At 40.6% G+C, this 13,825-nt stretch overlaps 1 protein-coding gene across 1 annotated transcript in view; it reads right to left on the bottom strand.

Annotated features, from left to right (window-relative positions):
• The window catches only part of grin2ca (glutamate receptor, ionotropic, N-methyl D-aspartate 2Ca), a 67,503-nt gene extending 54,474 nt beyond the window's left edge, over positions 1–13,029 (bottom strand). Inside the window, 1 exon segment of the mRNA XM_051941129.1 lies at positions 11,771–13,029. The gene's annotated coding sequence lies outside the window, so the exon portion shown is untranslated.
• Between the last annotated feature and the right edge of the window lie 796 nt (positions 13,030–13,825).

Below are 13,825 nucleotides of genomic sequence, written 5' to 3'. Positions count from 1 at the left end.
TAGGTCAGCAGTCGATTTAAAGCTTAAGCGGGATGGTTTAAAGAACCTAAGTGGGCATTTTCCAGAGTTGCTAACATTTTAAAACAAAAAGAAAATCCTCTTTCAGCTTTGACAGATAATGCGTTATTGCCGAGCCTCGAACAAGGGACAGTGACACAAAGAGGGACTTTTGTACGACAAAGAAAGCAACTATGGAAGATGCCTGCTTGATTTGACCAATTCAGACAGCTGTAGTCTCATATTAGCTTTAAAACTTTGGAATGGACAAGGAATATATAATTTGTCCTAAGCACTTACATTGGAATTACTTTAAGAGGTGAGGTCTAAGAAGTCTGAATGGATAGAAGAGCGAGAAAAGTCATGACTGTTTAAAGGCTGTCTCGTCTGTGGAACTGACCCTAAATTCTATTTTTTATTTATTTATTTTTTGCTTACCTTGTTGTTTAGTGTGCAATGCAAATGAAATGTCAAGAACAGACTTGATTTACTTCTTTTTCTTCTTTTTACTTTACTGGATTCGATCACTTCCTTAAAGATGTTTTTGGGGATTTTTTGTGCTTTGGTTACAGCTACAGTACAAGACTTTTACATGTATATAATTATCTCTGACAGTAGTTCACATATTGGCATCAGGTGAAAGTCTGTATATTTTCTAGTATACTTTAGTTATAAATGTTTTTTTCTGTTGCACCAATCTCCACATGGATACATTTGTAGCTATACATTTTATGTCAAAATGCAATTATTGATTTGCTGGAGCTGAGAAGGACGTTGCAGCAGCTTGGAGTATACCAGAGCTTATAGCATCCAAGGAACTTATCCTTCAGAGGAAGTATTTCAGTTTAAAAACTAAAGCAATCGACAGTGAGGCGTCCATCATAAGCACACATCAACAGTCTTTGTGTAGTTGCTATCACAGCCTCAGGGGGCAGACAAAGGTTTTGCACCACAGTTTGAAGTAAAATTGTTATGTACACTGATTTTATTTTATATTACGAAGAGGCAGTCTTAAATCGGACCTTCCAGCTGATTAGATAGCGTTTGCTAACCTGTTTTGGTTTATAGAAGGCTTATCTATCCCAACATGCCTGTAGTGAGGTACACTAATATTATAAAAATCATAAACACAATGCACTCAGAAGCCTAAATGATTGTAAAGAGAAGACTAAGCATCGTAAATGAAGGCTTAGTGGCCCAGCTGTTGGAATATGTTAAATTTCACTCTGTATTTCAACGGCTCAATGTACATATACTGCTATCTGGATCAGTGCTGTTTGAGCCAGAGAGATATTGTGTGATACGATTTAATAATTAGACTGCCCAGGAAACACCGCTGACGGTTTGACCTTCACAATTGCAAAAAGTGCAGGTTCGTTTACCGCCAGATGATTACAACAGTCTTTCCTCATTTTTTTCCTTTCACCTGTATGAATATGTTTAACTAAGCTCTGATTAAAAACTACAGCTGTGCTAATCTCTTTGAATCCATAGCCATTTAACTAATCTGTAGATTCATCATTATCATAAGTACAGTGAGAGCAAAATGAGGTGAGGGGCCAAAAAAAAAAAAATCTACACCCAAAAATACACACAGTTTGACATAGCTGGCATGTGTCCACATTTTTCAGTCAAAGCCAAATCAAAAATATTGTGTCTATTCAGAGTTGGTGCATGCTGTAGAACCTCAAAGCTTTTATGTGTGCTGCTCTTAAGTATCTTGTGACCTGTTTCAGATAAACAAAAAAAAACCCATCCATTTATGCAAAATGCTCATGACAGTTTACCTCGTAAAACTATTAATAATGATTTCCATGGGACTAATGTAAGTCTACTGCTAATATTAAGTGGAGTAAAGCTGATTAGCATTCATGTGTAAAACTGGGCTGAGACTGACAATACAAAGGACAAACCTGTATGGTTGAAGTAGTACCATAATTTATAGTTTTATTCTTATTTCATCTCATCCTATTCATCAATCTAATAAGGATATTAATATTTAGTTTCTTAGGCCATTAGAGAAATGTGAGCTTTATAGTTTTAGTACAGTCTGTGACACGTATGTGCTTGAACATTTATCTTCAAATAAAGTTGCATGTTAGCTAACCCTTGAGGACTTGTGAAGCAGAGACACGTTGGAAACAAATACTGAAGCCAAAGCCGAATTTAGCAAACCCCTGCGGGACAGCAGAGCACATGAACAACTCCTTCATTCGTGCCATTACGTTTGCAAATATCTAATCAAACATTAATGCACCAAAAAATGCTCTTATCTGGATCTGCTCACAATCCCAGAACCGCACAGTTTGTATTCATTCCAGCCACAAGCTGAAAACATCTTACTGGCATTGCTTTGTGCTGCACTTTCCACAGATCACCTGCCAAACTGAGTCTGTTTCTAGTCCTATGATGCCTCACTACTCTAATTAGCTGCTCATAAAGCTTCAGTTGTAGTGGCTGCTTTTGTCTTTGATTTCTGACTTTAGCTTGTAGTGCTCATATTCTGCTTTGTTTTATGCTCTTTGTACACCTGTTTGTTTGGTAGGAGATCAATTGTACAGGTCTCATTGAGTGTAATGTGGCTGAATCGCTGAGGCTTTGTAAGAAATAGCAGTGGGAAGTTACAAATTAGCACCTAAAATCACTGAATTTGAGCTTAACTTTTTCAGAAGCTTCGATTTTTCTTCTCTTGAAAAGATGCAAAATCACATTTCCTTTATTCACTTAAGCTGCAGTGAAGCATTTCGTCAATTTCCTATTTGTCCTTTATGGAACAGTGGAAAAAAAAGGAAGAAACAATGAGGGCAATAAATTAAAGACAAAATACTGTTAACAGCGGAACTAAAGAACTGTAAAAGTTTGCACAGAAATGAATTACCATATTTCCTAAGGCTGGCAATGAGACATTGTGGGACTCTGACTGCAAATACCAGATCAGCAATGACAAGTATTAGACAAGTGACAAAACAGCCTTAAAACAAAGACCAAACAGCCATCTTGGTTATATTGTAAATGATTTTATGCAGACATATGATAACATGGTGCAGTATGTCTGTTAGATGCTATCTGATGTATTGTGCCTGCCGGGCACACTTTTGCCTTTTGGTAATGTTGAGTTCCCCTGCAGAAAATGGCTCTTATGAAGTGAGGTGGAGGTAAAGGTGTAGAGGCCATCCGACACTCTGACACCAACTTGTTTTTATGCTCATTTGGACAAACTATTGCTTAATTTTCTGAAGGGCAGACTTCAGGATTTTTAATTCGAGCTACAACAGACTCTTCAACAGCTGGGCAGAGTCCCCCTTTTGGCCATCTCTAAACCTGTCTGTTGATTCACTGCCCTATTCTTTATGGAATAATTTTCTGTATTATGAAATGGCAGCCTGCCGTATGGAAAAAAATATAAGACCGAGCGGGGGTCTTGCAGCGTTTTCTGGTGATGTACACCCAAAGTGAAACCACAATGGCGACTTTGCAGTCCATACAACCCGTGATTTATCTGTTTCTGCTGACCCTAGGAGACAGAGACGCATCAAAGGGAGTCACTCAGCGATATTAGTTTCTGTCACAGGCCTTTTAACTTCACTTGTGCCAGTGGCACTGTAGACATATTTAAAACATGTACGCCTCGACATGAACCATTCAAAACAGGTGATTGATCTGCTGTGGGCTCAAAAGCTGTCCAGGTGAAATTCCAATAAATCTGATGTGATCTTTACTGTTGTCTGCAGATAAGGGCTTCTAGGTAGGATATAGGGGAAGGGGGTCCTAAAATGCCTTATAAATGTTCACATAATACAAGAGGAATCAATCAAAGGGTATTCAGGCTTTCGTTAGTATCTCTGTGCATTAAAGGATTTAAATATTCAGGAGGGATGTGGAGCTGAACCGAGCAGTTGGATTTCCTGACTCTATAGTATCAGAGGGGCCGTGATCAGCAGGTTTTAAATGCCACAGCAGATGGAAAGCTATGTAGTTGTGCTTTATTGCAGTTCCATCTTTGAAATCCCATCCAGTGCTGAAGCAAAGCTCCCTCACTAGCATGTGTAGCATAACCTTGGATCATAGCTCGAGTCTTTTATGTTGCTTTACATTAAGACAATAAAGTCTCAACAGTGTGGTGGTGCAATAAATGGATCAAGATCATCATTTACTTCAAAATGGCAAAAGAAAAAAATCCAAGTACATTCTCCACATGTGTGCTTGTCATTGAGCAGATGTTTGATATATTGCTCTCCTCTTTGTTTTAGCACATTTATTGTGACCTCCATCAGACGGTGTTGGCTTTGTCAGCACGCCGTATAGCGAAACTGAACAGATTATAGGCACGAGTGAATGGAGAGTAATAATCTTTGCGAGGCTGTAGAATACAGTGGCATTGTGAACATAATCCATGGTGCCGTGTAACACATTGGTAGATGTTTACATGAGTCTTATGGGTATTGACATGGTGCACCGATATTAATATTCCTACTTTGATCCTGCAGGTTGACCTGGCTGTAAACCTTGAGGTGACAGGGACAGTGGCAGAGGAGTCCTCTGGCAGTCTGTGACCGGCCCTACGCTCATTCAGCCTCATGTACGTCTGTATGTAGAGCAGGGATCAGTGTAACACTCTGGTTAAGCTGAAGCCATGGTTGCCTGTGCAGAACCGGACCACCACCCCCTCCTCCGCTCCTGCCACCGGTCCAGCTGTCACCAGCCTGCTCTCACAGTTGACTTGGTGACTGCCCACACATACAGCTGACCCCTGACATGCACACACACATGTACACATGCTCTAATCCACATATGAGCATACCACTTTGTTTTTAATCTGTCCTGTGTGTGTTTCTGTGTGTGTGTGTGTGTGTGTGTGTGTGTGTGTTGTGCTTCTAGCTTTGCTTTAAATTGTTCTGACAATGATTCCTCATTTCCCTTTTTGCTAACATATTTAAGACAGGAATGTATAAGATAAAACCGTCTACAGTGAGTACTCAGTTCTCCCAAATGACATGCACAGAAAACATATTTTCTCACTTACCCTTAGTGGTATATAGCTGGCAGGATTGTATTGATTTTTATGTGCTGAGGTTTTGAAATACCAATTTTAAGCCGATTTTGTTTGTGCTGAAGATAGAAAAGAAAAATTAGGTTTGAAAAAGTCACACTATAGGCTACTAGATGGCTTTACTGAAAGATTGTCCTCGAGCTTCAGAATAGAAACAAAATGTGTTTAATGGGGACCTTGATTTCATTAGCAGAAAGTAATTAATCACAGGAAACGATTATCTCAGGGAAGACATTTTTCATTTTAAGTTATTGAGAAATATTTTGTTAAATCTCTAAGCACTGCATTTGAAGTTTAGTTTACCTGAAATGTGTGTCAAAAGACTCATAGAGGGATATCTTAAATCCACTGGGCTTTCATCCTTAGCTAAATCAATGACTAGACATCACCAGGAGTAAATCAAAATTTGCTGATTTGTGGATCAATGCAAAGGGATTATTTTTATGGGAAAATAATCTAAATATGTAATTTTAATATACCGAGATATGTTTTTAAGTGTTGTTTCAAAGACTGCAGATGTTTTTTAAACTATGATTGCCAGCTGGGAAGTTAAAAAGGTACAACTAAAGACTAAAAACGGAATAGCAGCAACAGACAATTAATCTAACAAAAAAAAAATTAAACATTAAGTGAGATTATGCCGTTTTTATGACAGTTGGTCACTTCCATCAGCGGACAGCAAGGAACATCATCGGCCTATTAGAGTCCACCAGATCAATTTAAATCCAGCATTTACTTCCTACTCTTTTGTGGAGTCCTATGAAAAGTATCTGGGTTTTTAGCTGATAGCTGTTCATCAGTCGTAACTTAGTTTGTCTGTCATTTGCTTCAGGATGAAACAAAAATTGTAGTGCAGCTGTCTTAAAATGCTCAGAACAACAGATTATGGTAATAATTCACACTAAGCAAAGCACTAAGTATTCATTAATACAGCTTTTGTTGTGTGTTTGTGAGAAAAAATTTAAGTTAGAAGAAACAGAATAAGACAAGAATAACTATTTAAGTTTTCTGTTGCTAGCTGGGTGATTTTAGAGGGTAGCTTGCCAAAATCTGTAAAAACTGAGTGACAGACGTCGTCAGTGCCTCTAATTGCAGCTGAAGCGTGTAAAACTGCGCCATGGAAAGCAATCAGAGCATATCATAAACAACTCTGGCTTTTATAGTTTTCTCTGGAGATGATGTATTGATTTCTGCCACAATAAACAGTCTCCAGAAAAGTGAGAACAATTCTTCATCTTTGGAGAAGGTTATTTATGCAACTTCTATCAGTCGAGTACCAAAAGTTTGCCTGTGTTTTCTGAGCATCATTTTTAGCTCTGTTGAGCATCTTGGCTGCATTTGTTAGGTGACAATGGAGAGTGACAAGAGAGACTGAACAGGGAGGGAGGAGACATGTGACAGAGAAAGCCCAAAAAAACCCTTAACTACGTCATGGTCACAGGCTGCCTCTGCCAACTGAGCCATCAGGACGCTTTGTGTCACTTTTTGTTAGACTGTAGTGCCGCCTGATTTCTTTAGATTTATCACACAAAGTCGAACTTGCTTTTTCTGTTTGGACGCCGTTCCCCGGCCCCCGTCACTTTCCAGGCTCTGCTTCTAAGGTTATCATTGTCATCATCCCTCATTGCGACGCTCCCCACCGTGTCACCGCTCACGGCTAATTGTGAAAAATTAGGCAGCACACATGCAGCTGTGAATAGAAAGCGATTAGGGTAATCAATTTGCCGTACTACAAATTGCATATGCACCCACCCGCACCACACATGCACAACCACTCAGGTTGGTGTCAGTATCCACAAGAGGCAGAAGAATGACAAGGAAAGAGAGGCGATGCCTGCTCCCCCCCCAGCCTACGGCGTGTCAGTTTTCCTTCTCAACAGGGACAGGACAGTAGACGAGGTGCAAGTGATGCTGCGCCATGAATATAAATGGGCCCAGAGTCTGTGTTGTGCCCGTGAGTGCAGCCATAAACTTGGAGAGGGAGAGCAACACTGCCTGCCAGACTTCTCCTGCCCTGACTTTAAGATCTCATCAGATAGCCTGCATGGTATGAGAGCACTCTGACAACTTCTTCTTCCTCGGTATCGCAGCACAGATCTGTGCTTGAAACATGTACCAGGGACCTGCCAGGTCTCTATAAAGTGGCGGGAAAGCATCACATGATGATGCTGCATTGCCTGATTCTGAGTGAAATTTACTACTCCTCTCTCATGACCTTGGATAGATTGCTCTGATATCCTGCAACCTCCGTCCCTCCTCTGCAGTAAATGTTTTACTGTCCTGAATGCTTGGAACTGGCTGTCAATCGGCACAGTGTCTGTTTGAAACAGTTGTCTGTGCAGTCATGTCCAATTGGTTGTGCTTTTTAAAAAAAAAAATCTTTTTGGCCAGTTCCCTCAATCGTCATTCTCCGCCTTCTGTCTTTCTTGTCTCAGCCACCTCCTTCTCCCTCTCCTCACTGTCTCTACAGACAGTGAGGATGGCATGAGGTCCGGTATCTTTAACATTTGATTAAGCAGATCGGCTTTAAGTGTTTGTGGAAGAGCTGGACAGCTGACATAGCATCCTCTAACCCTGAGATGCAAACCCAGAGGTCGTTTCAGTCTGCCTGCAGGCTGCAAACATGCTAAGACGCTGCTGCCTCACACGCAGCAGCAACAGAGCAGGTCATCATTTTCCTGGAAAATCCTCAAGAAGATTAGTCTTTTAAAGTATGTTGCTTTGAAAACTTAGCCCTTGAGTGATAATCCATTTTTATTTTTGGGTTTGCCATCTTCAGTGATATGATTTTGTTCTGTACTTGGTCAGTGAATCTAAGACCAAAGAAGGCCTTTATTAAGCTGGTACTTCTGTAGGTGGTGCTCTGTTCTTGTCATTGTTCAAGTTATGACTTCGGCTGTAGCTTCCACAATGACTCTGTAATGATTATTTCGGTGCAATTTCTTTTTACTAATTTAGTCTACAAAATATCAGAACACTGAAAAACTGTGGATCACAAAATAAATAAAATGTGATTTCTTCAAATATTCACCTAAATCATCAGCTAATCAAATGATTTAAAGCAAATTTTCTCTGTTCTCTAGTCTACAAATTTCAACACCACAGCCTAGATCCTCTCATTTATTAGAAACGATCTACAAGCATAAATTGCATCACTTTCATTGCATGTTTTTTTTTTTAAATAAAAGGCTTCTGAAAAGAGACCAAATTCAAATGTCACTACATATCACAAAAAACAGTGTTGGAGTCTAACAATGTACAAAGCTCTGTTTTTTGTTGTAATAGAAGTAATAAGTTACAAAATGTCAGATGAATATACAGCAAATGCAGCATTTGTCTTTCAGTAATTAGATGAATCAAACTGAAAGAAACATAACATTATCTGATGATCATTAAGTGTAATTTCTGGGTGGGGGGAAGAAAACAATGTTCAGTTTACTGATGTTAATTATGTGTTGCACTATTGGAGCCAACTAGTCTTCCAGAATCAATAGCGACAAGAGTAAATGCAATCACAGTGTTTGTGCAACACACTGATTTAGCTACACAACTAAAGATGCAACAAAGAGAACACAGAAACTATCAACCTGCGGGTACTTGCTCACAGTGAGTGTGTGGGTTTCAACTGACTGGTCAGCTCCTAAAACCGCCAGTCTGTATTGTGGAAAGTTATTACTTAGTCAGGGATAATAAAATTTTATGCCGCAAAACCAGATTTACTGTAGTTAATGTGTAAAACACTAGTTTATGTGCATATATTTGAGTTGCTTCAAGTACAAAATGTCCATTCAGGCTTGATTTGTTAGTTTTTAGTGTAAATTACAATTGGATCAGACATTTTTAGTACCTCTTATTGAAACAGATCATATGTTTAGGAAATCATGACTAGCAAATGAGAACTGACAAAAAAAGCAACAAAAACAAACACCTGCACTCTGTAGTTTGGTTTGGATTTCTGAGCTAACAGAATGAAAAGCAGGACAAACACAGTGGTGAAGTGAATGACTGCAGGGCATTAGATGGGTATTGTTCCTAACTAAGATGAAGGATACGATGTTTCAAATGAATACAGCTGTAAGGGATGATGAGTAAATCCTACATGACAAATTGTAATTGATGCATGCATTAAACAAGTTAGTCACATTTGTTGTGTAACAGTTTTATTGGATTAGTTGTGACTGATGGTTTATTATGCTTTGACTGGAATTTTCTAGGACCAGTCTGAGTTTCAACCTTCACAGTCTTTTTTTTTTTTGAATGTGAGGACAATCTGTCTTGTCCTTGCCTCTTCAGTTAAGTCGGTAAGGTACTTATACTTGTATACAATCAGGAAGTCGTGTGTGTGCGTTATCATAGTGGGGCAGGGGAGGGCGTGGAATTAGCACAGCATCTGTTTAGAACAAAATCTTTTTAATCAGTCACACTATCTCTTGTGTTATTGATTAGGCTTCACATGCGACAGTCTGTGTGTGTGTGTGTGTGTGTGTGTATGTGTGTGTGTGTGTGTGTGTGTGGTTGCGTCATGCTGTTTGATGGGTTTCTAATGTCACACACACACACACACACACACACACACACACACACACACACACACACACACACACACTCCTGCATATGCGTATAGACGTACGTATTACACACACCCACACCCACACCCAATTACTGAAACTGGGATATGGTTGGCATAACATAATGAACAGCCATTTTTCAGCTGTCTAACTGATGCTCTACCATTTACACCATCTCACCACATTTTTATTCCTAAAACAAGTGGACAAAACGTATTTTATCTTCAACCTCCACCTGTGGAATAGGTGACCAAAATAATTATCATTAAGGGATATTTAATGACACTGTCTGGCCAAGCCTCACTTTAAAAGGTCTGATCACTACAATCACAGAATTCTTGAAGTTGGTCTCACGATTCACATTAAATAAGAAAGAAGAGTAAACTCTTGCTTTGAAAAATTAATTATGCTTGAGTTTCTCTTAAATCTTTGGCGCATTTACCTCTTTGGGCCTCTAGAAACTATGCAAATGAAATAATCTCTGTAAATAATTAAACAGCCATGAAGGAGCAGGACCCAAAAACAGCCTGAGAAGTTAAAAAAAGGACATAAGCAACTCATGATGAAGGACATAAAGTCGACTTGGCTTCCTTTGAAAGGATCACAAACCACAAGGCCTGGGAATCCCTGTTCTGTAGCACTGGTGTTGGCTTACGACCCATTTCCCTGAAGGGAAATTATGTTTGCTTATGACCACTTGCCACTGGCTCATTTTAGAATTTTAATAAACCAATGAAAAGCATAATATTTATAGCAACAAAACACCACACTGTCTTGTCAGTCATCTAATGACCCCTTGGATTTATCTTTTTCTATTTGGGGTGAACTGATCCTTTAAAATGAGTCACCAAAACATCCTCAGCAGCAATTATAGATTTGTTGTTGTATTTCTGCTGACCAAATACAGTTGTTGCGGCCAGAGAGACATACTTGGTTCTTGAAAAGTCCTATCAGATCTGCATGATTTCCCAGTGGATTCCTTGACTTGCTGCCTCCCAGCCACCTCTGATCTCAACCAGCCAGATAGAAGAAACTGCACCTGTCTCCAACATGTGACTTTTCTGTCATTAAAACCATTTTCACATTCAATTCTCTGTCCCTACATTAAACATGACTTCAGTCCTACAAGCGTTTCTGGTCTCTGACAGAAGAATCTAACTGTTTCTCTGAGATAAAGACACGTCACTCACTTATTCACTCTGTTATGGACAATCTGATCATTTGCTATGGATGAATTCCTCTCAAATGTGTTGAGCTCCCGGGGCAGACAGTGTTCTGACACTTTGTAATGAGGGAGCACGTTGCTGATAAGCAGCTGCTTCTATATGTTGTTGTATTTTGTAGCTAAAATATGGCTTTGACCTTGGACTACACTGCTATTCTTGTTTTCTGTTGTCTTTTTATGTATTGCCTTGTGTGTGATTATTTATGAGTTGACTCACCTTTAGCAAGCAATTTAGACTTAATTGTCATTTTCTAATTTTACTTCTACATGTCAGTGATGACACAATAATCTCAGGTAGAAGTTAGCGTTACAGTTATGCCTCAAAAGGAAACTCTTCTGTATTCACAATGCCAAAGTGCCAGAAAGAACCTTTCAGTAATTACAGGAACCTCTCACTTTCTTGCATCCTGAAAAGTCACTCTGTAGTGGCAGTTCAATTTCCCCTGCAGCAGCATCTCAGGTCCAGCGGGCAGGTATCAAAGCCCCTCTCAGCTGCTCTAACTGTTTACAATGACGCATCGATCCACTCTGCTTAATCCCCCTGGCCGCTTGGCGAGTTAAAGCAACAGTTACAGCCACCACACACCCCTACAACAGGCATAAAAGCCAAGCGCTGTGCTGTCTGATCCCCCTGACAAGGATTCTGTTGAGTCCAGCTTTTGATCTGATTCTCCATGCTCTGATAATTCCACTATTGACAGATAGAAAAAAGAATGAGGAGGGAGGGAGCGCTGCTTAAAAACAAACTACAGTACACCTCCAAACACAGTGGAAAAAGAACCAGAAAGCTTCTCCACACTTAGTTATAAAAGTAAGAAAAAACACTAGAGATCACATTCTGCCGTCACCATAAACAGGCATTTAAAGAATGTGATAAATGACACGTATAAGTGCAGCATGAAGTGGCAGATGAAGGTGATTTTTTTTTACCTGTGTTGGCAATCCACATCCAGCCCTGACTCGTCACCACTCATCCCGCGTTTGCAGCTTCAGTGGTCCTGTTCCCGTTTTCTCTTTTTTCCTCCTCTCTCTTCCTTCTTTCTCTCCCCTTTAGCCCTCTTCTCCTCTTCCTCTTTCGTCCTCTCCCTCTCCCCTTCTTCTTCCTCTCCCTGCACTTGTTTGAGTCTATTTCAGTAGCAGCAACACAGGAGCCCGCTGCGACGGTGGCATGGTTTCCAGCACTTTGGCAGAAGGTCACATTATCACTCGCTGGTAAAAAGGGGGGAGGGAAGAAGAGGAGCAGAAGCACAAGGAGGATTGATGGAGTGATGGAGGTGGATTGAGGTGAGCAGGTGTTAGAAGAGGAGGAGGAGAAGGAGAAACAAAACAAATGAACAAATCGCCGCTGTCCACAGATATGCGTGTGCTCTTTGCTGAATGTTCCAGGTTCGATTAAAGTTGAGCCAGCCGCCTCGGAAGAGGGCTTTCAGGTAAGATGTCCAAGAATGCTTTGAGGTGAAACTTGTGAGTGTGCATACTTGAAGCAGATGCCTCTTTAATGTCTGCACCAGCTACACACCTTTGGGGGAAAAGATAATTCCTTCTCTTGGCTAGAGAGTGAGACTACAGGAGAAACTCAGAAAACTGCCAGAAACTTACACCGTGTTATATATCGGCACAAAACAAATCCTCAACATTCAGCTCTTCGGTCTTGTCCTTGTTCATCACTGACCAGTTCATGAAGATGCAGATGTACTCCATCTTTGGCCGAGACACCTGTCCATACTGTGTCTCCCATCCATCACAGATTCTGCAGGGTGACCCTCGCCTTCCTTTCCCAGCCTCCCTCCTTCGCCCTCCTCTCGTGTGAGCAGCACTCTTGCGGGCACTCCATCAAAAATGAGGCTCTGAGAAATGATCCAGCTGCCCGGGACGAGGCTGTCAGCGGCCAGCGACAGATGGCCGGAGCAGGGGTAAAGATGTGAGTCAGCTGCTGGACTTAGGAAATCTTCTCCTCCTGGCTTCCCTCCAAACTCTCCTTGTTTGCTTGTTCTATTCTTCAGTTAAGCTTAACTTGTTGTCCCGTTGTTTTTTTTTCTTCTTCTTCTCGTACCTGAGCCCCTCCTTCCCCCATCAGCAGAGCTTTCACTCTGGCTTCACTGACCGGCTGTAATCCTGACTCCTACACTCCATGTCACAGGAAGGGCTTGTGAGCTCTAATCATTATGTAGTAAGGATTTATCCTCTGAGTCTCCCTCCCTCCTCTCTGTTTCCCTCCCTCCACCCCTCCCGTTTATTTCCCTCCCTCATCTTTTGGTGCGCTGGCCGCCTTACAACTCACAACATATTACAACCTCTTTTTCAACCATCACAGTAGAACGCCCCGCCTCTCCTCACTCTTCTCACTCTACCCTGAGACCCATTAATTTGTCAACTCATTTTTTCATTATATTTTTTTCCCTTCTCCTGTTTGCTTTCTGTCATCTGTCTGTCTGTCTTGCTGCAGCTCACATCAACAGGTTTGTCCTTGAAACATTCTTTGGCACAGACGGAGTCACTGCTCACTTTTTTTTTTTGTTGCTGCTATTTTTATACTTTTCTCTTGAAGTGTCAGCTGTGCATGAATGAACAAATGCACGAATGTCTGCATGTATGTATATGTGAGAACGCATGTACAGTATTTATATGCTGTATGCATGTATTACACATGCAAGAATAATTACAGAATCTGGCCCATTTAGTTTATCTAAGAAGTGCGTGCATAGCAGCGATTTGGTGGAGAAATTTGTGTTGCCATAACATAGTTTATCCACCAGAGAGCACTATCATGTTTGTCTTGTTTAGTATTTTTAAGACAGGTAGATATATGCAGACACCCCAACATGTAATTACAGAACCGTAGTAAGCAGTAATCCCCAAACACAGGCATTCACACACAGAAACACGCACACACTTCTCTGGTTTCAGGCTTTCCACCAGATGTTGGAACCTGGATGTGGGGATTTACTTTATTTTATTCAGCCACAAGAGCATTAGTGAGGTCCG

Source organism: Acanthochromis polyacanthus, chromosome 21 (assembly GCF_021347895.1).
Source record: "Acanthochromis polyacanthus isolate Apoly-LR-REF ecotype Palm Island chromosome 21, KAUST_Apoly_ChrSc, whole genome shotgun sequence".
Lineage (NCBI taxonomy): Eukaryota > Metazoa > Chordata > Actinopteri > Pomacentridae > Acanthochromis > Acanthochromis polyacanthus.
This window is presented reverse-complemented; position numbering and strand designations above follow the sequence as displayed.